The sequence below is a fragment of the Typopeltis vanoorti genome, chromosome 11 (genome assembly GCF_054136105.1).
Source record: "Typopeltis vanoorti isolate ZY-2024b chromosome 11, IOZ_Tvanoo_1.0, whole genome shotgun sequence".
Taxonomy (NCBI): domain Eukaryota; kingdom Metazoa; phylum Arthropoda; class Arachnida; order Uropygi; family Thelyphonidae; genus Typopeltis; species Typopeltis vanoorti.
In genome coordinates this window covers 33,366,351-33,391,560 of record NC_143559.1, presented here as the reverse complement: position 1 = coordinate 33,391,560, position 25,210 = coordinate 33,366,351, and the positions used below count along the sequence as shown (strand labels likewise).

General features: G+C 35.6%; 1 long non-coding RNA gene across 1 annotated transcript in view; it reads left to right on the top strand.

Moving 5' to 3' along the window:
- The window catches only part of LOC150101424 (uncharacterized), a 40,753-nt gene extending 20,249 nt beyond the window's left edge, over window positions 1–20,504 (top strand). Inside the window, exon 4 of the long non-coding RNA XR_016549008.1 lies at window positions 20,488–20,504. This is a non-coding gene — a long non-coding RNA (uncharacterized LOC150101424). The remainder of the gene's footprint in view (window positions 1–20,487) is intronic.
- Window positions 20,505–25,210: the final 4,706 nt, after the last annotated feature.

The following is a 25,210-nucleotide window of genomic DNA, read 5'->3' as shown; positions in this document are numbered from 1 at the left end:
GTGTGTGTGCCCTCTGCAGCCTCATTTCTTATCAGATGGAAAATCTTAATCGCTTTAAGTGTCGAAAAGGTGCGAGCTCCTTGAGGCATACAGACAACCATGTGTTTTCATTAGCGCTGGGACTTGACTACTTTGCGTTTGTGTACCGTACTTAACCCCTTCTTTAATTTACACACAAGAAAACCTCCTCGGCTGCAAGAACAAGAGCCAAATAGTGCCGATTGCCTGGATTTCCTTAATTAAAAATAATACATTTTCAGGGTAATTTCGTTAATTGCCTTTAGCTACTTGCCTTAGTGCATCGCCAAGACTCGCTGGACAGGAAAAATGTTCTTTCTTAATTGCCAAGTTTTATTTGGTCCTTCTAACAGATACAGAACTTTCGACTGTTATTGTGTGTATAAACACCAGAGAAGTGTTCTCCCGTTTCGGCACGCGACAAATAAGTTTCCGTACAAAAGTTAGTTGTCTTTTCACGCTCCGAAACATCCGACACATCTTAAACGCCTCTTTTGATTGCTACTGGTAGCCCCCTCTTCAAATTAGTTTTCTTCATTTGTTTGTCGTGTCTGATTCTTTGCAAGTTTCGCAAGACTTTTTTTTTTTTTTTAGACGAATCACGTGAATCACTTAGGTGACTGAATACTAAACTATTTCGATGTTCCGTTCAGAACATACCCCTGTTAATCGCTGATGAAGGCGTATAAAAACATTGTCTTTCCGCGCCAGTCGTGAATAAATATAATCTCGCTATATTAAGCATTTTGTTTTCAATACGATATAATGCCAGCTTTCAATGGTTTCCCCGATGAACCTTAATTATTGGGATACTTTGGAAAGGAACTTAATAATGTTTTAAATTAAAGATGCCAAGAAATTATATTCTTGGTTTAATCCTTTATCCAAGTGTAAGCAAAACAAGTTTGCGCGCGAAGTATCTTTTTTTTTTTTATTTTTTAAATTATCTTTTCATAGGCCAGTTTTAAGATTAATGTCTTCCATAGAAAAGTAATTTATTTTTTTGCATTTGTACACAATAAATCACCTGGATAATTTATTTATTTTATCCAAATGCATTTTATAGCTTTTATAATATTTGTTAGGATTTACGGAGCCTCCGTAGCTCAGTCAGTATAAAATGAACGTAGCCCTTTGATCGGAAAGACTTGTGTTCGATTCCCGTCAGTGACGTGAGGAAACTTTATCTCTGGTCTCTTTTGACTTTAGTTTGCCGGTCTCGTACGGAGATAGAGGGGGGGGTCACCCGGAAACTAGGGTTTTTCGTCCCCCCTGGAACAGGCAAACCGGCCCCCTGAACACATAGATCACAGTCATGAATACGTCCCAGCCATATGCCAGTCCTGAGTCCGAATAAAATTGGGGGGTTGGGGAAAGCAATGGTGAACTACCCTGTAAAAATCTCACCAGGAATACTTTGTGGGCAATGCCTACAAAGTCACCTAAGGTCGGAATACATGACGGATAAAGTAAGAAAATGCAATTTAATATTTATCGTTGTATTAATGAATTTCCGTTTGTACCTTGCAAGAACTTGATTGCTTATTCGAATTTTATTTTCGGTTTAGAAACTACACACACACACACACACACACACACACACACACACACACACACACACACACACACACACACACACACACACACACACACACACACACAATTCGAGCACTTACTTCTAATGTTAAATGTTAAATTCGAGCACTTCTACAACCTTTGGAATTTTGCAAGTGGATAATTTATTTTATATCTTCAGTAGAACTAATGAGAAATTAAATTTTCGTTGCTAAAAATGGAAACAAACATTCAAACAGTTCCTGACTAAGGATTGCGTTTTTTTGTTGTTGTTATTGCTTGCTTTGTAGGGAATCACAAATCATCTGGCTTACATTACGGATTATCTTTTATCATTTTCGATTTCGAGGTATTAAAAACTATATTAGATGGTTATATAAACTACAAGTTGAGAGATGTCGTGCAGGGTGTGTGTGTATGTGTGTGTGCGCGCGCGTTCGGGGGGGGGGGAGAACTAGCCATCAAATAATTTAGATGTCTGTGGGTGTGCACTTAAAGGTGTTAGTATACAGTATTAAATTGAGAGATGACGGGGATCCAACACAGATTCTCAGGAGGCTCACTTGTGAGCAAAATCGTATATATTCTACTCGCTACATTGTTGAATTAAATAATTTTGCGATGTTTCAATGTCGTAGTAATTACATTGACTTATCATAATGCAACACTTTTCTTTAAGAAAACAAGCAAAGAAATAATCGCAGATAATTGTAAAAAAAAAAAAAAAATTATACGCTCCATACAGTGACATTCGTTATTACTACAATTAAACCCAAAGCCCTCCCCCTTTTTTTGCTTCTGTACTGTAAACATAATTTTGATAATTTTGCATTGCCATTTAAAATGATCCACTTATAGCAAAATTTTTATAATTTCAATCTTTTTTTTCTAATAAAATCTTGTTTGCTTGTTTGATCACATCGGACTTTAAGTTAGGGTTAACCTTTCTTCTAACTACTTCTATACCGTACAGGATTGATTTTTCAGTTGTGAACCTTCGAGAGTCGAAAAATCAAACTAGAATATATTTTAATAATATTTTATTTTACTTTAAAGACAGAAGTAATCACGTTGAGAAAGAGAAAGATCCAATCGGGAATTATTTCTAGTCAAAAAAAAAAAAAAAAAACGTTCACAGCGCTGTCGAAAATGAGATAAATGCGTTTCTAGTCGTTCTTCATTAATAACTGCTCTCCGAGTAGCCTTTACCTTAAATTATATTTTTAATGAAATTTCTGAAAGTTAATTTTTTTCTAACTTTCTAATAACGGCTTCGTTCCTTAGAAGCACTTGTGCATTACCCATAATTTCAACGCTATTGTAAATGCCTGAAAACTAAAACGCAGTTAGTTCTTCGAACCAGGTTTAGAAAGCCAATATTCTTAGAAAGTTTACGACTATTTTTAGTTGTTATCAAACGAAACTGGTCGTTAAGCAGATAAGTGTATTTAGGACTGTTTCTCTGCTTTGTATATACCGTACTTGTGTTATGCGAGCCTGACCTGTTTTCTCCGAGCGGTAATGATCTCGTTAAGATGTTGGATAATGTCCGGATTGAGAGGAAATAACTTTTCCTTTTTACGACAAACTGCCGCTATTCAGCGTGCTCTTATTACCGCTTTTCTCTCTCTCTCTCTTGTTACTTCCTAGCCACGGTCTATATTCACAACGAGCATTAAATCTCAGAGCAAATCCCGATCTCTTTCTGACATGTTTAAATTATGTTCGTTATAGCTAAGAATACACAGTTTTGCCCATTTCTTTGTCAAACTCAATTTTCTGCTAAACTAACTGTTTAGGATCGTTTCTTGGGTGTTTCTTTCCTCTTCTTTTCTTCTTAAAACGCAGTGGAGAAATGCATGCTCAAGTGCACACAACTTACGACAGCGAAGAAGCCTAAGTCTTGTAGTGAATCATTAATTGGGGCTCTGATATTCCGGTGGAATTTTACTGAGCATCGAGCTCTTAAATCTCTCTTGCTTGAGCTATGCATTTAAGTTCTGTGAGTATTATGAGTCATCTGCTCAAGTTAAGGGTTTTAGAATAGTTGCGTTTTACCTTCTGAAGATTTTTCTGTGGAGATCATTTATTTCTAAAACCCCTTTCAGCTTGATTTACAGTTCTTCTGAAGTATTTCTTGAATGCATCCGGTCCGAAGGTTTTGGCTTTCTCGTTTCATTAGTTGACCGACCACTTTTCACATCAGCAACTACTTACTAGACTTTCCTTTTACTAATAGGTAAAACACTAATAACAGATTATTTTATTCATTTATATGATAGTGCATGTTTGTTATCTTATGTAGGAGAAGAATTATGTGTGTTTAAAGTAGAAGTTGTTCATCCACAACTTCTACTTAATGTCACGTTCCTTATTATTGTCTGAAATAGTGAGAATATAATCACCAATTTTTGTGAGATGCAGGATTAAAACTCGAGTTTCCTATAGAGAACACCTATACTAGAATCGAACCTATAATGATCTTTCTTCTGAATGTCTAGCATTGTGGTACCAACAACATTATCCTAAGACTACACAGCCGACTTATATTATTAAGCTTTACCGAAGTTATTTTGTGTTATTTTTAACTTTTTGAGCGATCCTAATAAAACATGGAGTTACTGGGCAATAATTAAAGTTCACCAAGACTTGAAAACAATATATATTATACATTTTCTAACCATTTCATCGAAATGCTATCGCTTGGTGTGAAAAATGTTTATACCTACTACGTTCCATGATTAGGAGGACAGTGGATTGAATTACGCTTGTGAAAATTTAGGCTCGGTTATTTCAGCAGCCTGTTGGAGTATTCAACCAATTTAAATATTAACTATTCATTAAAAATCTGGACGATTACATCATTCGTTTGCTTATATTTGCTCACGTGCACATAAACGCGCTTGCAATTCTAGCTCACTAAAGTGTTCCTCGCAGCCAAATGTTAAAATGTTTCAAACTGTGGAGCAGTTCGTTCCACTTCACGATAACGCTTAGCAAATATTAATAAATAATATTCGTTTCTGTGACGTAGGTTTCTCTCTTTCTCTCGGACGACCTATTTGGTCATTGTGCATGAGTGAGCATGCAGATTGGTTGGAAACATCAGTAATCCCCAATGACCTATCCACGTCAGTTACTGTTGCATTTCCATTCTTCCAGGCGCTCTGATATCACAGTCGGGAATGTCGATCTCATGGCTTCTGTGAGTGGCATCAACTTTGAATCATTTGCCGAAAGACTGTCATTCTACAGTTCCTGGCTGTTGTCAGTGTTGATCCTCTCGCATTCCACATATCCGTAAGTCTTGATCATTTTCATCGGCGTCGTTGTGGTTGCATTTTCCTCTCGTCACTGTTGCAAATGTCCATATCATGTCGAACTTGCAACATCATCTGCAGGTCTCTACTTTTGACCTTCGAATGAAGATACGAACTTTGAAGTCTCTCAGAGGAGCACAACCACTTAAGTGCTTGCTGATAACAATAACAAATCTCTCTTTTTAAAAAAAAAAAAAAAATATGCAACGTCGATGGTAATAGTTACCAATTTTTAGTTCTTTAGATGCGCATGTCTAATATGTTACGTAAATTCTGTATATGCAATAATCTTTTCTGATAGCAACCATTCCAGCATACATTAAGTTATTCTGATAGCCTCCGAAAATAGTGTAAAAGTAAACTGGCTGAACTGTGTAGGAAATATCAGAGATATCAGTAACACCAATATCGTCCTTGCTCCTCGAAGCGGTCGAAAAAACATGAGGTAGAACAGCTCAAGGCCGTTTCAAAATGAAGATAAGATGCATGTTTTCGTAAAGTGGAGACAAGATTTTCCTTTCGGGAACTTGAGATTTTTATAGTAGCAAAGTATACAAACCGACTGCCCACATACTTATCAGATGGAATAACGTACTAGCTAATTTAAAGCGTTCCTTTGACGTAATTCTAAAGATTTATTTACTATGGTGTTTCAAACAGGTTATGTTGGTTGCTATAACAACCAAATCGCATCGACAAATTATTTACTTACAAATTACACTCCCAAAATTATCAGTAATTTGTCGTTGCGAGCTATGGAAAGCTTCCTGTGTCGTATCAGCAAACAGGTTCAGAACGACTCAAGTCAGTTGTGGCTGATATTGCGAAAATATATTAAACTATGGTGATACAGCATGTTGCGACACAAATCGGTAGGCCAAACTGATGGATGGGAATAGAAAGAGTTATTATGCTAAATCAGAACTACATCTGCAGGACACTGAATCACTTTGACCTCGTAATAGGAATGGATTTATCTTTTTTGCATAAGCGTTTCAGTTAGTGTTAAAAATATCTATTCTTTTTTTTCGAAAAGAAATCTATAAGACAAAAAAAAAATGTAATTTCACACGTAGTAGGTTTATTTTAAAATTGAAACTGATGCCGCAGGCACATTTTTCACATTTTATTTCAGTTTCTGTCGAGAAATTTTTCGTTGCGTATAAAAAAAACAATGAATAAAATGACTACAGGAAAGACCAAATTCCTTGCAAGGCTTACTTTGTTTTAGCATTTTTATTGGTTAAATCAAACCGTGTGTTTCTGTATAAGAGGTGTGCATGATTATATGAGAAAGGCATCGAACGATAACAGCAAATCAGACTGCCTGTTTGATATAGAAATAAGGAATTGCTCATATGTTGCACTTCCAGTCGGAACACAAGCTGAATGCCTCATTGAATGGAGTCGTGTACAGGGAATAAAATAAAGCAAAAAAAAATTATATTTAAAAAAAAACTACAATCAGTCGCAGTTTTTAAAGTCAGATATTGTTCTGACACGTTTGCGGAGAGCACAGATACCAAGAGGCAACCAGTTTTAAAAGAAATAAGACTGTGGGGACTAGCTAATTTTATGTACCGATGATTATTGCTAATGTATTAATGATTTTAATTGCCACTTGACTAACAGGTGGCGGCAGTGATAGAATTTTCGTATATAATACTTGAAAAATGCTAACATTTATCTCTGTAATATAGCAAGTATGGAAATGATGCTAGGCAATAATAAAAATGTGCCTTTCTTGATTAAATCATTAAATATTTTTAATGATTCCATTTATTATCAGTCATTAAACCAGGACAATTTTGGATTACCTATACTGTAGACATGTAGAAACAAACCATGGTAGAAATATCACGTATCGAATTTTTTTTGGTCTCTCCACAGTTATTGCTCTGTATTTTAAAACCTTTCGCCTTAGTTTTCTTCTACACATGGCGCGATTTAAACCAAAATTAAAATGTCTAGACCACTTTTTTGTGAAGTTCAAAATTTTATTCAAATCCGCTCAAAAAAAAAGCAGAGTTTTTATATACGTAAGACAAACAAAAAGAATATCATGGATTTCACATTTTGCGGGCATATTAATACTAAACAATCTATACCTGGCGTAATATATACACCGTTTTAACAGATAATAATAATAAAATACGAATAGCAAATCTTGCCCAGTATTTGACAACAGTACGGACCATTCAAGTGGTGATTTAAGTGCTGCGTCCATTTATGTGAACTTCATTTGCTGAGGTATGAGATAATGGCTCGAACGAAACCTTTTCATCACGACAGCCTTGCAGTGTCACTGTTGCAATACATATTATTATGTTATGTTGTTTCTCCCCTTGTTGATTATTTACATCCACTATCATTTTTTCTAAGGTTTTCCATAAAACGTTTACATTTTTGATGTAGCAAATAAATGCTCAGAAACTCAATTTTCTTCGTTTACCTGTCAATGTCAATATTTATAGGTTAGCAAGTGTTGTTTTTCACTGGAATCTTGTTCGTTGGATGAAGGGATCATGCGCAAACAGCATCCACCTAAACCATATGAGAAAACATACCTATGGTTATTTTATAGGCGAGATGACCTTGAGAAATGTACATTCCAGTTATTCAATCCCACTTGGCGTTGTTATGGTGACTACTGGTGTAAAAATATGCAACTATTCCTGCATGACGTAATTAATTAAAAAAAAAACATACCCGATATCATATTTGTGTATTTACACAGTTCACAAAAATAAAGTGGAAAGGCTTAGCAATTTTAGTTTGAATTGAAGACGCATTGAACGAAAGAAATACTATGGATCCTTTATGCAATAAATGTTATTTTTGTGGGAAAAATCTCTCTAGTAATGCACTGAAAAGTGTGTTTTTGGTTATTTTTGTATAATTACATCATTTGTAAGTATATAATAACAAATACGTGTATTTGTAATTTTAAGTCGACTCTTTATTCAAATACTGCATCACTAAATTAGCTTCCCCTCGCACTCACCCAAAAAAGCATTTCATATGTCTTAGCGAAATATGAAAGCATTAGTTTTGAGATAATACCACTTCTGTTATTATATACATAATAAACCTGTAGGAAGAATTTTATTTTAATTATAGAAAAAAAGAATTTGAGATGCTTTGTTTTCAAGGATTTTTTTTTCTCCCTTAAAAGAATATAATAATGAGGTATCCAATTAGATGGTAATTGTGGTTGCTTAATATTATTTTGAAATATGATCTTGATCATATCGGCTTTACAGTTGAAGAAGTAAGTTAGCTGAAGTGTAGGATTTTTTTTTCTCACCGCCCAACACACACACACTTGTTCTTCGTTGTTTTTTTAGTAATATTTATAGCAGACATACGTTTTCAACCCTCCCACTTAATAAAACGCAATTCACTATTAAGAAAACTTCACTGTTTTTTATAACGATTATATTTGGTTCTCATAGCATGCTTTAGTTTAATTACATCGATTTTTAATTTTGATATGTGGCCTCGGGATGGTAGAATTTTTATGTTGTTGTGATGCCACTGTATTAGCTACCTGGGGGGGGGGGAGGTTACAGTATATGTGAGTATAGTTTCCCTCTCCTTTCCTGATAGCACTGTCATAAAAAAAAAGCCGTTTGTTTTGAATTATTTGAGCCCGCTAGGTATTAAAACAAGATGAATGAGTAGAACACGTTTTTTAATCATATGGACGCTGTTAAAAATGTATTCTATAAATTGATATCGATTTACAAAAAAAAAAAAAAAAGGTGGGGGATTGTTGAAAGAGATCGGGAACAAGCTATTGGTTCTAGTAGCAAACAATAAATGTAGGTGTTACTGTAAAAGGCGAATACCGAAAATTAAAAAAATAAATAAATAAAAAAGCATGGCCATCTTTACTCTGGCTGGCTGCCTCTTCGTGTGTGTGTGTGTGTGTGTGTGTGTGTGTGTGTTATTAAAGGCTGCTATTATTCTGAACCTATGTTACCGAGTGTCATTTCTAGGATAAGAAAAGAAGCTTAGAAATTTCATCCGTAATAGAATTGTTCACTTGGGATATAACAAGTCGCTAGTTCCACTCCTTAAGTACCGGCCATAATATTTTAACTGTTTCACACCTTTCTGCTCTAATGTATTTATGGTTATTTTGGGAGGTAATGTAATATAGGTATGTTTTGTAGGGCGATTTTTGTGTTCCTCGATAACATCAGATATGAAATGCGCAAACTGGAAAGAGATGTAGATTTTTCTTTTCTTACGAATAATAGCACACAAGAAAATTCCACCTTCTTTGCTAATGCCGAACAGCATTATATTATCTTTTGTTTTTATTACTCCTTTGGGGCTTTCGGCGCATTCTTGGGGAGACAAGAGTTAAAAAGTTGTATGCAGTGCGCATTTGTAGCGGAGTGAAATCTCCTGCGTTCTTTTATTGATGATAAATAGACGTAAGGCCGCTTTACAGCCATTGATTATGGTTTTTATTCTTAACTGGATCTTGACGAGCTGAAATGGAAGGTGTTCGTGTGGTGCCGTCTCAGTGAGCTTTATTACACTCGATGCCAAACGACCTCCGACATTCTCTAATTTCCTGACTGATTTTATTTTCACACACGAAGCGAAATACACCTGAGATTAGAACATTAATCTTAATTCTAACAGTGTACGCCTATCTCTGAACGATATTACTGTTATGATTATTGATGTTGTCTATTGATTAGTACAGTCAAAGACATTTGCTTCCAGCTTTTTTTTCTTTCTTTCTTTTCTTTGTGTGGCCTGGGGAGATACCACAGTTTACTAATACCGAAAAGTATCACATTTAGCAGATAATATACGAAACTGGCTAACTATTCTCCTTTGACTAAAATATTGCAATATTCGTGGAAAATATTTCATGGACTATTCCTTCATAAAAACAGTAAAAGACTTACTTATTCCAAATTTACGTTAGTAAATTACGATGCACCCACATGTGCCTTTCTTGATGATAGTATTTACCGGTATAATAAGCATCTTTTAATATGTATCGGATACATTATTCCATAGAAAAAATAAAAGATAAAGTTTGTTGATGTCGTGATTGTTATGTTTTCTGACACGTTTTAGGGAGTGACTTAACAGAAATGTAATTAAATGTAAATTAACTCACGGTTTCCAAAAAAGAAACAACAAACATTGGTTACAGATTTAAACTGGGATGCCCGTTTTCGTTGCTATGTAAGAGTTGTTGTTGGTGGTGGGGGGGATACAGGATGCTATGGAATTCACTAGCTTCCAAACTGGTGAGTGTCGTTTGATGTATTCATTGTGTGTAGTCTTGACTCCCCAAATGAAATAAGAACCACAAGAAAATTTTCTTTTAGTAATGAATCCCCGAATTGAAGACTACATTAATGTTTGCATTATAGACAGAGTGATAGTTGGACATATTAACTGTCTGAAACTAAGTAAACATAAAATGAATGCCTACTTTCTGGTTGTTTGAAAGAAATCTCATTGAAGGCTTTTAGTAAGTTTACTTAACGCTGTTGGTTACTTTTTCCCATCTCTGGAAAAGTCGTTTCTACTATAGAAGACTGGCGAAGTTATAGAAGAGAAAGACTCTTCTTCCATTAGCGAGCTGAAGAGATTGAAAAATCAAATTACGTACCTCGGTTTTATGCAAATTTCGAGCATACAAAGAGACTTAAAGAATACAAATTTTCCTAGAAAAAGTCGAGACAAATTACGTATTGAAAGCACAAGTCAAGAACTTTCGAGTGGAGTAGCGAACGTTGTTGTGTGCAACTTGAATCATAAAACTGTACTTGGAATGCTGTTACTGGACAAGAACAACTTTATGTATGACGTTTAGAAAATTTTCCCAAAATTAAATCCTTCGCCTTGCTTGAAAATGGCCACAGCGAACACTAACGTGACTCTTCCTCCCCCCTCTTTTTTTTTTTGCTTCGAAAAACTTCCCCAGATTGGAGTTTCAACTTGGACTGGTGCAATCTCGAATTTAAAATCTTACCCAGGTGTTTCGCAATCAGAGAGTCGTACAGAGTAACAGTGTGCCTTACTTTTGATTTCGCCACGTTGTCCTGACCAGAATGCCGTTGCGTACAATTGAGTTAGGAGATTTTGCGTAGTTTAGTCACGACTCCTTGTTCACTGAATGTTCTCCTGCCGAAGTTTATGCCCGCGGTTTCTCTCTAACACTGTAATCGAGACTTTTCGCTCTCACTTCGTGGGGTACTTGGCACGCATCTAAAGTTTGCCATTGGCGTTACAAGTCCCTTCGCATTGAACTTGAAGTGTTATTCAATTCATGTGATCATAGTCGTGTGGGACTTTCTCTCGTATGTGTGTGTGTGTGGTGGAGAGAAAGGGGAAACTTTTAGACCGAAGGCAATGAAACAAACTAAAAGGCGTAACCCTAGTGAAGCGAAGGGTTGAGAGGCTAAAATTACTGATTACCAAACGAATAAAAACTGCTGGAATTAAGTTGTGTTATGTTTGATAAACTACATTGTCTTGCAGAAAGTGGATGCTAATACTATTCCATCCGTTTCAAAAGGGAGACGTTAACCCATCGAGACTGTAACGGTTACGAACAGAAATTATCCAAGGATTAGCTGAATTAATACATATCTTTCTATCGCCCTTTCTATCTCTTTATATTAGATTTCCAATGAAAACTGATTGCGTACATTTGTAAAAAACAATCATTCGCAAAGGAGGAAAATATTTTAAGAATTTTTCAAAAAAGCTCAATTTTTTCATTAATTTGATTTATTTTTTTCATAATTGGTAAGCTGTAAATAGAAAAGCTCCCGAAAATGAAGTTTTTATTCAGAAATTCGCAGTCGAATAAATACGAAAAAAACCTGGGATTGTGGAACTGTCGTGGTGTGCATTCCAGCTGTGAAAAGAACTTCTAGTAGTCAGAATAAACAGTCATCCTATTTGCATTTCTTTTGACGTTGGAATTAATCTAGTTAGATAGGTAGTGATGATTAGGGTTGAGAGATATCCGCAGGATCGTTTATGAAACTGGCGACAAGGGCCTTTCTAAAAATTGGTTTCCGACCTTCCTAAAATTTTCCAGCAATGATTTTATTACTACTTACTTCATTGTTGTTTTCCAACTGAGTTAGTTGATTCAGAAATTCTAGCTTTAAAATAAATAAACAAATATAACTTGTGCATTATAGAGGAATCTCGTATATCGGGGGAATTAAAGTAAGGCAACTCCTACTGGTAGTTTCATATTGGCTTGAAAAGACGTAAGCTGATGCTTTCCCAGCGTTAGACCATCAGCTTTTCCGTCTAGACGTATCGATTTCTGAATTTCGCTCATTTCTTTTTGTATCCATTTGCAAATTCACCTTGCAGTACTTTGCCGAGTTAAACGAGTTGCTTCTTATTTGTGGTATATTTAACCCATAACTGACAACACGTGAGCACTACATCTCTTTAAATTTCTTTAATGCAATTAATGTCCGAAATAATTCTTGACTGCAGCGAATTCGAGTAATATTCTTGGTAAAAATAGAGACTAATAAAAACAATTATTTTGGAATGGTTCTTTAATGTTTAAAGTTGAATTGATATTCCTGGGATAGGAATTAATCATGGACATGGGAATAACTTTCTGAGAAAGATAATGACGCAGATAACTGATAAAAATTGAATACATACAGCTATCGCTAATAAAATGCGTATTTTATTGGCAATGTGAACGTGCTTGCTTTTCACACTCTAGGTCTGTTTTAATGTTGGCTCTTCTGTTTGATGTGGATGCACCTCGACTACAGACAGGATACGTGTGTAGTTTTGATTTAACGTATCCACTCTCCAACCAGCAAGCGGTGGATTCAAAGCCCACCATGGACATGGGATGTTTGTGAATGCCTTTAGGTGATAGATGAATTTTCATTGCTCAGGCTGAGACCATTGTCTCGCTTATTGGAAAAGTTCCATGTTTGGTCTCTGGAGCAAGATTCCTGTAGGATCAAAGCCTCAGTTCTCTCACGGTATTGAGATTAATATACCGTAGGTTCACAAATTTTCGATGATAGAATCCACATTAATAAACCCTATTCCTATTAAACTTTTTATTTTTTTTTATCTTCGTAGTTTTTATTAAATTTCAGTCTGCATTAAGCTAACAACGCATTTAGGCGTTTGGTTCAAAAACTTGTTTTAAGCCTTTATAACATCAATATTAAAATACATTTAACTTTTGGCAAGATTCAGAAAATTTCTGTGATAGCCTTTATATTTTCTGATTAACATGAAAGGAGAAATTTTATGATTTATTGGGTGGGGGGTTATTGTTCTATTTTTATCGTATTTCTCTTTTCTTAGAATAATACTTCATAATTTGCGTTTTCTGTCTTTAACTTTTTGCACAACAGCTAGCTTGAGTCCGCTGTTTCTAGTAAATTCAGAATAAATAGTGCCCTTTCGTTTACAACTTGCGTCTCCATAGGGGGGGGGGGGTGGAGGTAGCAGTATAAATTGCATTCATTGTCTCCATTCATATACTGTTTCCAAACGTTCATCTGAAGGATCTTTCTTAATATTATCACGAACAAGCAGATGGAAGGGAAGTAATACTTAAGCAGATAGGAATAAATTATATTTTATCCTTTTTGTACTGCTCATGTTCAATTAGCATACAGCTATTTAACGTGAGCACCATGCATTAGCTCAATGATGTAGATGCAGCTAATGTTAATGAAACAGCCTTTGACTATATTCTTATTTATATGGATTTTACTGCAGTGTACAGCGACATCTTGAATCAGCCTTGTTTGCATAAATAAACAAGAAAACGGGTAACGTGATGTAGTAAATGGCATCACTGGTCTAATTCAACTGCATCATTTATTCTGTGGGGAAGCTCTCATCAATATGGAGCATATTTTCATTAGCTACACAACCACATGAACTATCGTGCTGACCAAATTATCTGTTTCATGGGCTTGGTTGTCTTGCACAGTAAGGTGACGGCATTTAACGTTCTTTCTAAAGAATATTAAAATTTATTTGTTGTATGTAGCTGCAAGTAAAGATATGGTAGTCTTTAGATATGGATGAATGACTCAAATCGGTTTGAGTTATGAAAAGTCTACAAATTATACAGAAAAAATACTGGGAAAGGTGATGAGAATTTGAATTCCGTAGCTCATTGGTGAACTCAATTTTTATCCCTTTCCAAAGGATTCAAGTTTCAAATATTTATTTTAAATATGTATAAATCGCGATATAGTAGGTGTTACTAATATCTTGTCTTCGTCTTTCTGGTATCTCAACAACGAAACATTCAATGTTGTAATGTGAACCGCATCTCACTCCCACGAACATCTTATATCTAAAGTCCCGTTAATTGAACAAAATCTACAACTTGGTTTGCGACAACGGTGAAGGTTCTCTTGTAAGTGGGATTTAGAACACTATGCGTATCTGTTTAATGAGCCTTACTTCAGTTGAACAATGTACAACCTAGTTAACTCGTCCTGTCATCTCACGAACTATATAGTTCAACTTAACTTTACTCTTAATTAGAAAAATTTTCCTTAATTGAGATGGTTGAATTATTCCAGAATCATGCTTACATTCGGAGCAACAAAGTTCAGTGGAATCTGCTTCCACTGCAAGTGACAGTAGGTAGGACTCCACATAAAATGGGATGGGACTTGTCTTTAGATACACTTCTATGGTTGTTGTTGTTCATAATAAATAGATCTAGTATGACCACACATAAATTCTTTTATTGTACTGTTTTTTTTTTTTCACGCTTTATGGTGTACTTAATCAGGAATGTAGCTGTTTATGAAATTGAAAATATATTTATAAATATATCATTTTTAAAACGAAAAATAGCGTTAAGTAGAACTGACAAGAATGCCATAATGTGAATTTAATAGCGTTATTCGTAAGTTTAAAGCAGCCTCGGAAATGCCATGATGCCCAATCCTCTGTGCTAAAAACTACGGACTTATTGTAAACCAACTTTTGTCAACCTAAGTGAAAGATTTGAAATTCTCAGAACTAGGTTACAATGAACGTGATCTAGTTATATATATTACATGATATGAAACCCTGCTTGAAAGACCAAAGATGTCACTTTTTCAAAGCATTTCAGGCCTGCAAATAAACGGGAAGTTGGTCTCCCATCTAAAGACATTCAGAAACACCCATTGATATATTTTCAGTTTTATAAAATAACTATATTATTGATGAAGTATGGCATAAAGCGTAAGCAACTAGTAGAATTAAAAGATGTTTTTATAATGTAGTTATGTGAGATTTATTTATTAAGGACTATGTTTGTTTTTTTTTAAACGAATGTTTAAGTGCATGTCAAAATGCGTCTCTTAGATTCGGTTTTATCCATTGGTTGTAAAATTGCTACTAGTTGAAAATTGTTACTTGTAGCTCATATTTGCTTCTACAGCAGCTTGCATCAGTATGTACTAAATTAATTGTTATTTCCAGAGTTCCTCAGAAACTTTGTTTTATAAGAAATAAAGTATTCGGGGGAAACAAATAGTAGAATCTCCATCACTTTTTTTCTCTCCACTGGCTCATAGTCTCTTCCGTTAGGTGAAAGAAATAATAAAGTGCCGCGCGGGCTTCATATATAACATTTTCACGCTAATAAGGACAAAGGGCAAATATTCTGTCACCATTTTCTTCCTCTTTCACTTCATATTTGTATTCAACGTTTGTTTCCGTATTCTGACCGTACAAGAGGCTGCGATTTCGTGAGTACACATTGCTCCACTAGATAAATACTGCAGCTGAAACCGTTTGCCTCAGGGAGACTGCTTTGTCGTTTGTCCTCGGTCTAATGAAATGTGTAATCTTCGATTTTTATAAACGGGCTTTTGTTTGCAATAAGGTAAACAAAGCAGAGAAAGAGAGAGGCCAGTGGGAGGAAGGAATGGTTGTAGTTGTTCACCTGATCTATCCATTCTTTATTATCAGTGTTATTTCATTTTCTTTCTTTTTTTTTTTCCAAATAATTCTCAGATGAAGAAGACACACATGGAAAATTGTGCTAAAGTCGAAAACACAGGTATAATCCTTTTTTTTTTTTTCAATACGAGAATGAAGTATGAAAATTAAAGTGTGCATCCTTAGGATGTAATCTATTGCTATTCAGGTGTAAGTTTGCAGCCATCGAAGTCGCAAACTAACCCATTTACATTTAGTCAATTCCTTTATCGACTTCTCTCACTTCTTTGGATTAAAAAGACCACTTCGGAATTGCTTGGATGTCGAAATTCTGTTACACATACAATTCCCAAGAAAGTAATTGCTCTACGATTTGTGTCTTACTATGGCGAGGAACGACTGCAAAGCCTTTTCTCATCTTTGAACATTATAAATTTTTTGCCGTCGCTGTATAAAAGAATATTGTCCAGAATTGGCAATCACGGTGCTTGGGGGGGGGGGGGGGGGGGGCAGTCGAAAGAACAGTACGAGTATATCTACTTATTAGAAAAGATCCAGATTCCACAAGGAACCTGGACTGCGGCAAATGGGTAAAGTCTTTGGCTAGGTATAGTTAGAGGTCTGCGATTTCTGGAGCTTAGATGGTTACAAGACCAAGCAATTCTTTCAAGTCGCTTTTTTTTTCACTCATTGTGAGACTCTGCTGATTAGACAGAGCAGTTATTCCTATCTGAATAGACTTTTTTTTTTCTTTTGTCACTTGTGTGTTTCTTCTTGTGCCATATGGTTGTTCTGAACAAAAGCGACTTAAATTTTCTGTTAGTTTAGTTTTATTTACTATTATACCATTCCTGCTAGATTGTTAGTCATTACAAATGAACTTTCTTGAGACTCCAATCCTTTTATTATGCTTCTTCGTCCAAACGTCATGTGCGGTTTGAGAGGAGTAGGTTAAGAAGAGCTTGATAGCTGTACAAATTAAGGTCTACATCGTAACCACCTAACTATAAGAAGAAAATTGCCGGGAAGCTAATCACCATTACTTGAATAGTCGAAGTAGTTTGTTGTTTTATCTCATTTCCTGCAGAAGGAGAATGCATAGCGGTAATATTCTAACTACTTGAAACAATGTCAGTCGATATTTCAACCCTAATACGTCTATTTACTATACGCAAATGAGCAGTATTATTTACTTATACAGAGATGGAAACTGGAAGACATTTTTCATTAAAGTTAATTCACTGACATGCTTTAAAATTATGTGGCGTCTTAATCACTGAAGAAGGCACATCGTCTTTCATTAAATTACCAATCGTTCGATAAAAAACACTTAATTTTTTTGGAATTATTCTAAATGGATCTCTCTTTCTCTATCATGTTTATTTTAAGTAACTCAAAAACATTGAGGATGCTTGCGCTTCTTGGCGGTATTAATATTCCTTTGCCATGTTGATTGTTTCTTGCTCTCTTTCTTTTTTTTTTTTTCTATTGTCCCAAATCTCTCAGACAGTGAGGTTTTCGCCAGCTTAAGACATCCATATTAATTGGGAACAGTAATTATTTTAAGTGTTGTAATGGGAAGCGAACTTGGGTCTGAGATAAGTGGTGATGGCTTGATAGCAAATTAACATGCAAAAAATGCAAACCGAATAGTAAAAGCCCTCCCTCGCCTACTCAAAATGGCTTTCTTTCTACCGTTTTCCTGCGGAAGGCTACTCACAGATTAATGATCCGTTTTCTACGGCTGTGGCTCTTTTAGCAAATTAAATGGGTTAAGCTCAGAATGTGCGCATTACATTTTACAAAGATTTCATTAACTGGGTTCTTGAACGTGCAAGTACTCTTTAGATGCTCTAAAAAACTAAAAGATAAAAAAAAACTGGAAATTATAAAGAAAATAAAACGTTTCTCTACTTCAGATTGTGTAGCATGAATCTTTACATAGTTGTGCTGGTGATTCTGATTACTATCTCCAACAGAAAGAAAGAAATATATATATATCTTTCATCGATGATGAAGGAGATATTATTTATATTTCATTTCCGTTTCTTTAGCCTTGATAATCGTGGATTTTCTCCGTCAGTGCATTCAAATTGGCAAAACGTGTATGAAGCTCATACCGCACTCTCTTGCGACACATCCCATACGTGAATTCTAATAAAATAATTTAATTAGATTACTCTATGGACTGTGTATTATTACAATTTGTTGGCAGTAGTTCAAGGTAAATGGTGCTGTCTCCCTTGATAATGTTGCTTTTATCTAGCAGGCTGCGCACTTTGTATGCTGTTCTTAAAAACGCGAACAATAGCGGACAATTCACGCGAAAAAAAACAAAAAAACTTGAGGTGCCCCCTTTTGTTTTTGTCTTCAGTTGTCAATGTTAGATGGTAACTTGGGATTTAACATTCGTATTAAGATGAGGAGTTTGAGTAACGTCTTTTAATTTCCATTGCACTAAGTCTCTGCAGAGGAAACTACGGGTTCGATTCTAAAGTCGCCAATCTAGATGAGAATGTCCTTAAGCGTTTTTTTTAAAATTATTTATTTTTTTTGTAACGATCCCAGGGCTAGTCCATCTTCTTTGATAGTTAAGGAGGAAGAGTTCTTCTGAAAGCAACGCGAATTTTTAGCTCGTATAGCACGCCTCAGAAGTGCACTCCACCGCATCAGTGGCGACAGATGAAAGCCGGCTACCTACCTATTTCTAAAAAAAAGTTAAAAGTAAGTGCCGCACTCGCTTAGCTTAAAACGAAATATACGTAAACAGAGCAGAGGTAAACATTTCAATAAGGACGCGATTTTTTTTTTTAATTTTTAACCTCATGTCTTTAAAAGTTAACGTAAATGTCTCCTGACAAGCTCTCCTCTTTAAGCTATTCCTAGTGTGGTAGTGTCGACTAGTTGGAGTGTGTGTGTGTGTGAGTGGGGATTCATCCACTTATTCACGCATGAGTTGGTGCATATAGAAAACTTCATTTTCTTCAGTGGTGGAATAAATAAAAAGTTCTGATGGCCTCTTATCTCCGGCAATAATTCTCAGCTCCAGTTTCACTAACTTGAGGTGATCTGTTTTGCTTTACGACAGATGATCGTAATCATTTTGTCCTTATGAAGGATTCGAATTTAAGGTGATATTCGCGTTGTGTCAACACTCAAGTGCTTGCAATTCCCTGGGAAAACACATCTCTCTCTAAATTCATTCCTTATAGCAATTCATGCCAGTAGAATATACTTGACATTACGCGTACAACTTGACAACGGGCACTCATGCGACAGTTCCCTTCATGACATATTAGCATGCGAAGAAATATTTGTAGGCCTTTTCAGCGATGTTAAGTTGGCCAATCTCAACGGAACCAGTAAACTTTTTTTTCTGCTTAACATTGCACCTTTTTCTCTCACAAGAAGATAACCTAGTTGAACAATACCAAGATATCTCTATTCGTTAGTAGCTTTTACGCCAATCCAAGTCAAATCCTCCACTGCATGGCTTCACCATCCTAGACCATTTAGTATTTTTAACTATGAAACAGAAGAGAAAAACTATAGATTAATGAAAGCAAAATGCGTTACGGGATATCATTTCAGTGTTACTTTAACCAGAAGCCAATGGGATGGTTTCTAAACTAAAGCCACTTTCAGCTCAAAACCTCTATAAATGCTTTTATCACATCCCCGAGTTCTCTCCGACCAAAGCACTTTCGTCTTTACCGAAAAAGTGGAAATTTAAAAAATATTCCATTGACTTGGATTTCATACACTACTCATGTAGTGGCTGCGACATCTTCTACTTTGAATAAAAAGATGATGTTGAAACACCTTCTTGATAGAAACGAAAACAAAAGAAAGGTTATGACGTAATCATTACTGTTTTCAATTCATCTGATCACATTTTTTTTGTCTGAAAGTTAATTAAGACAACTTTCATACATCCATCTTTAATAATTTGCTTCAAAAATAGATGTTCGTTTCCTTTTAAATATTGTTATGCATCAGGACGTAAATTACATTTCAAGAAAATAAATCGGATCACTAAGTGATTTTATTTTTGTGATTTTTCCAAGTGAATTAAAGGATTAAAATATAAGGGTCGAAATATTTTCCTCGGATTAATTTTTAACTTTTAATTTAACATTAAGTAAATGATTTTTCTTTTACTTTTATTATAGTGCTAAGTAGGAAACGGGAATGTCTTTACAAATATTATTGAGTAGACATTTTTATTAACGGAAGATAAAGCGCGTGCATTAGAGGCCATCCATACTTTTATCTGCTAATGTGTGGAAAGATGTTTCACATTTGTACACCAGATGGTAGCAGTAGTCGAATGGCATATTTGCTTAGGTGTTTATGTTTACAACTTTTGATGGCGAGAAAAAGATCGTTATTTAAAAAAAAAAAAAGGTTTGTTAGTGTTTGCTGTGCTGCTTACCTGTTTATATCGCTAATAGCCGCATTACCATTGCCTACGTCATAAAATCAATTTTTCCTTTTCATTGTATTCTGTATATTAATAATTCATGCCCAATATTTATATACGTGTATTTTATGCAAGACTTTATTTTATAATTTGATATACTGTTTAAAAGAGAACTTTTTTTCTGTCTCTCCTTTTAAACAGCGCCCACTATTGCCATGTTGAGTAGAGGTTTTTCCAAAGCTTCGTGCAGTCTCGGCCCTAAGCTCTCTCCAATCCTACGACTTTATATCTATGGTATCCATGGCTATTTCACTGAGGTGATGTTTACGGCGGCATGGGAGTTTGTAGTGAACACCAATTGGAAGTTCCCCGGCTGTACGAGTGTCTGGTCATTGTTCATCTATGCGTGCTGTGGGTTCGTCATCGAACAGATGTACCTGCGACTTAAAGACCGGCTACACATCCTCCTGCGGGGTTTAGTCTACCTGCTGTGGAGTTACACGTGGGAGTTCAGCACAGGATTCGTGCTGAGATACTTCAATGCTTGCCCCTGGGACTACACGCCATTCGATTTCGACGTGGGCGGTCTAATCACGCTCGAATATGCCCCCCTCTGGTATATGGCCACCCTTCTCCAGGAGCAGTTACTCACCAAGAACATCCTCATGCTTCAATGGACTGTTTGTTCTGCGCCTCTCCACAACCCTTGTGCCTGCTGCCATTGTAGGGGAGACTTAGCCGATTGCGGCAGCCACAACGAGGGACACTTCCGGGAAGCAGAACGCACCGAAGTGAGCGGCGACATTATACAAGATGGCATTAGGAAACGCATCTAGCGGTTGTTATCTGTACATATATATTTTTTTTTCCTAGTCTAATGTTAATGGGATGGTTGTCTATTTAGACTAGAAATTTATCACCAAGGTTGATTTAAAATTTTTATCTCCGTTCTTTTTACAATTTCTTTAGCTGTAAAGAAAAATATCTGTCATCTTAGTGCACGGTGAACTGCTTGAGGGAAAAAAGTAACAAAAGAACTGTTTGTGTTACTAGAATCATCCTCGATCCCTCATGCCGGGATTCTTTGTTGTTTCATGAGAGTTTTCAGTAGGCATTGAACGAAGAGAAAACGGGTCTCCAAGAAAGCGTTTGAATTACTAGAAACTGCACTCGTGTAGTCAAGAATACACCTCATTGCCTTTGGGGGACACATCGTTGCTAATTCATGGTTTGAAAACACTGCTTTCTTTTCATAACCAAATATTATATTTGCTATTGTAACCATTAAGCTATCGTACACGACTTACGTTTTCTCTTCCACTTTTGTTAAGATAATTTTTTTTCCTGAAGATTTATGTTTTCCCCAGGGGCATTACTATACACTCATTGTTTCCAATTGAACATTTATATATACAATCTCGTTTAATACGTTAAATGAGCAGTGGTAAACATACATTTGAATACATTATCGGGATAATCTTGGCAGTAGTAGTATCCTCGTTCATCCACTTTTGAGTGTCCACATCGTCTGCTCTCAGAATGGCTGCTATCCCTTGACATCTTGTAAATAAACACAAATTGGGAAATAAAAAGCATTCCTCAAGTTGCAGATTCAGTAGTAAAGTCAGTCCTTGATCCACAATTTCTAAAATTCATTCAACTATCCGTTGCCATTTCTTTCCTAAATGAAAGTCATTCTAAGATGCACACATTTTGGCTTCGGAACAGCAGGACCTTATTCAAAATTCACACCGGTTCTACTACAAAATAACTGAATGGTCGGATACATCCGTATAAGTTTTCTCGTTTCTTATTGCGGAGGAAGTTGCTGCTGGAAGTTGTTTTTCAGATATGACGAAGTTCGCTAATGAACTGTTAAGGACACGGTGCAAATGTGTCTGCTGTTGAAAGCCGCAGAACGATTTGACGATGGTCAAAATCCGAAAGGAATGTCAACATTGACTGTTTCTGCAACTTGAATATCTTCAGGGGTGTTTCGAGATGTGTCTCGAAATCTCCAATCTCCCTATAATAATCTACTATGGCATCTTCAGAAAGATTTTCCTCTTTAGTTTTTTTTTTTTTTTTTTCTGTTAACGTGAGACAGAAAAGAAGAGATCATCAGATTGAATTCCCCTCACCCATCAATGTCCATGTAAGAAAATATTCGTCACCCTCTTATTCAGCATTGTGTCCATCTGGTAAATACCTCTCAACAGCTTAAATGTGTCACTCATATTACCCCTTCGCCTTCTATCAGCCAAACTGTAGATCACATGACTTCAGTCTTTTCTCATTGCTAACATTCGCAGTTCTGAAATCATTTCTGTCAACCGCGTCTGCACTTTTTCAAAGTTTCTTCATCTTCTCCCACCCACGCCTGTCGCCAGATATGAGCACAGTAGTAATGTGGCCTGATCAGCGCTTTATACAGTGAAATCACTAACGTTTTAACTCTGCTGCTTAATGTTCGTCTTAATATTGCAACAATCCTTTGAGTTGTCTTTATTACGTTTGCAACATTCCCTTTAAATTTCAAATTTCGATCCATCAGATCCCGTGCTTCCTCAATTTCCTTCAGTATACTTCCACATACAGAGCATTCAGTATCCCATCTGCAGATTCCATCATGCAAAACAGTGTCCTCCAGGATACCCCATATCCTAGAACAGAGTTTCTCAAACATTTCTAAGACGGAACACTTCACAAATCCCGAAATTTTCACGGAACACCTTGGTTATTTTGTAATGTATTAAGTAATAATTAATTGGTAATTTAGCTGATTTTTATTATTAATTAATAATTAACTAAACATCAATTAAAGTTTAATTTAATTGATGGTTTAATTAATTTGATTTAATTAAAGCGTCAATAAACCATCATTAAATTAATTTATGCTGATTTTCATTAACATATCCTATTCTGATCACGAAATATAGTTATAATATTATTATAAGTACTTACGAGTGAATGCAGACTTTTTCTCCTGTGCGCTGGTAATTTCGCCTCCTTTTGTACATCCTGGAGATCTTTGTAGGCTTGAGGTGGATGACTCACTATCTGTTCCGTCACAAACACCTTCAATAAGAGATTTCTTAACACCAAAATTAAACAAAGTGCCTTGTCTCTTATTCATATTAGAATTTAAATCTGTATTCCTATTACTTTTAAAAAAATCACGGTTTCAGAACAAGCACTTACACACTGCAATACGAAATTGCGAAGAAGTATTCAGTAGTAATAGATCTGAGAACCAGATACAATTTCAGTGGAAAAATTTTCTTTATACTTCTTTGCTGATTGTTCACTGACATTTGCAACGCAGATGTTATTTCGTTCAGTTTTGAGAACAGATGATACGTCGCCCATTGTTGTAATCGGCTTGCAGGCAATTTTTATGATCGGTCATAAACAGCGGTATTCTCTTTTCCGAGTGTTGAAAGATTTCGATGTGTGAAAATTAACGATAATTTGTTAATATTTCCATGTTTAAAAATATGCCATTTGGTCATTGCTACACGGATGTCATTTCCTTCAGTTTTGAGAACAGAGGATATGCCACCATTGTTATAATCCACTTGCAAGCAATTTTTATGACCCGTCATAAACAGCGGCATTCCCTTTCCCAAATGTTGAAAGGTTTCGATGTGTGAAAATTAACGATACACAAATGTTATTAGGCGTTCTGGGCCTGAGCTTTTCGACATATTCACGAATGTTATTCTCCTCAGAATATTTCTACTACAAAATATTTATTCATGAAAAATGCTTAGAAAACTAAAATGACAAATTCCAGAATTTCTCGCGGAATACAGTTTGACACACCCTGTCCTAGAACATCTTCCCCATGTAAGGCTGCCCCTCCTCTCAACCCTATTAACTCTATTTTTTTGCCCAAACACTTCCACCTCAGAGAATTCAAACATTTATGTCCTATCGTTCCATCTTAATGAGATTCTTCCAGAGATGTCTGGTTTGTAATGATTGTTTCAAATACACACGTTTAAAAACAAAGGAGTTGAATTTTAAATCTCAGATCCAAAGAGGATCTTTTCAGATAAACTAGCTTGCTAAGATTCACATATTAAATCAGCTGCTTTTTAATCTGGTATACCATATTGCTGTTGAAACATGAAGAGTGTATCAGCTTCGGAAAATAATCACAATTATGCAAATAAGCGGGGGGAAAAACAATGTTTCTCTGTACACAGAGTATAGGAAGAGCAGTCCCACGCATATCCTCCCTAACACACTACTTTATGCTGAAAGACATTTTCAACGTTTAACTGAAAAGTGTAAAGAACTTATACATCAATGGGAGTTAGCAACATTGCCATTACGTGATCTTATTAGCCTGATAGCAAGCATTCTAGGGAGTATGGCATTCAGAGCAGACGAACTGGATGGTGACAAAGTGGAAACCAACCCCTTGTATTTAGTAAGCTTAGTCCGCTCTCTGAAAACTAGTTCCTGATGCTATTAAAGCAATAGTCCATTTTGTTTTGTTCCTCGTGAGCTTGCCACCAAAGATTTATTTACCTTTCATCGTTACATAATGTTTTAATAGGAAAAACATTCTATTGAGGTTCAGCTAATGGATCACGTATTACTTCCAAAGCTTAACTAAAGATAGGAAATCTGGGTAAAGGCGAGAAAAAAAAAGAAATTTAGTTTGTTTCATATAACGAAATTGTGCCGAAAAGGAATGAAGTGTTAGCTGAATACTTCAATTTATTAAATGAAATAATCAAAATGTTTATAACGACTAAAAGGGCATTATATATACGTTTCTGATATTAATATTCTTTTGAGCAGCTGTGTTTCAAATAATTATAAAATGGGATTTGGACATAACTGTAATCAATTAATATACTGGATTCACTTTAATTGGAAGTAGATTATTTAATCCGAGCAGACTTTTACG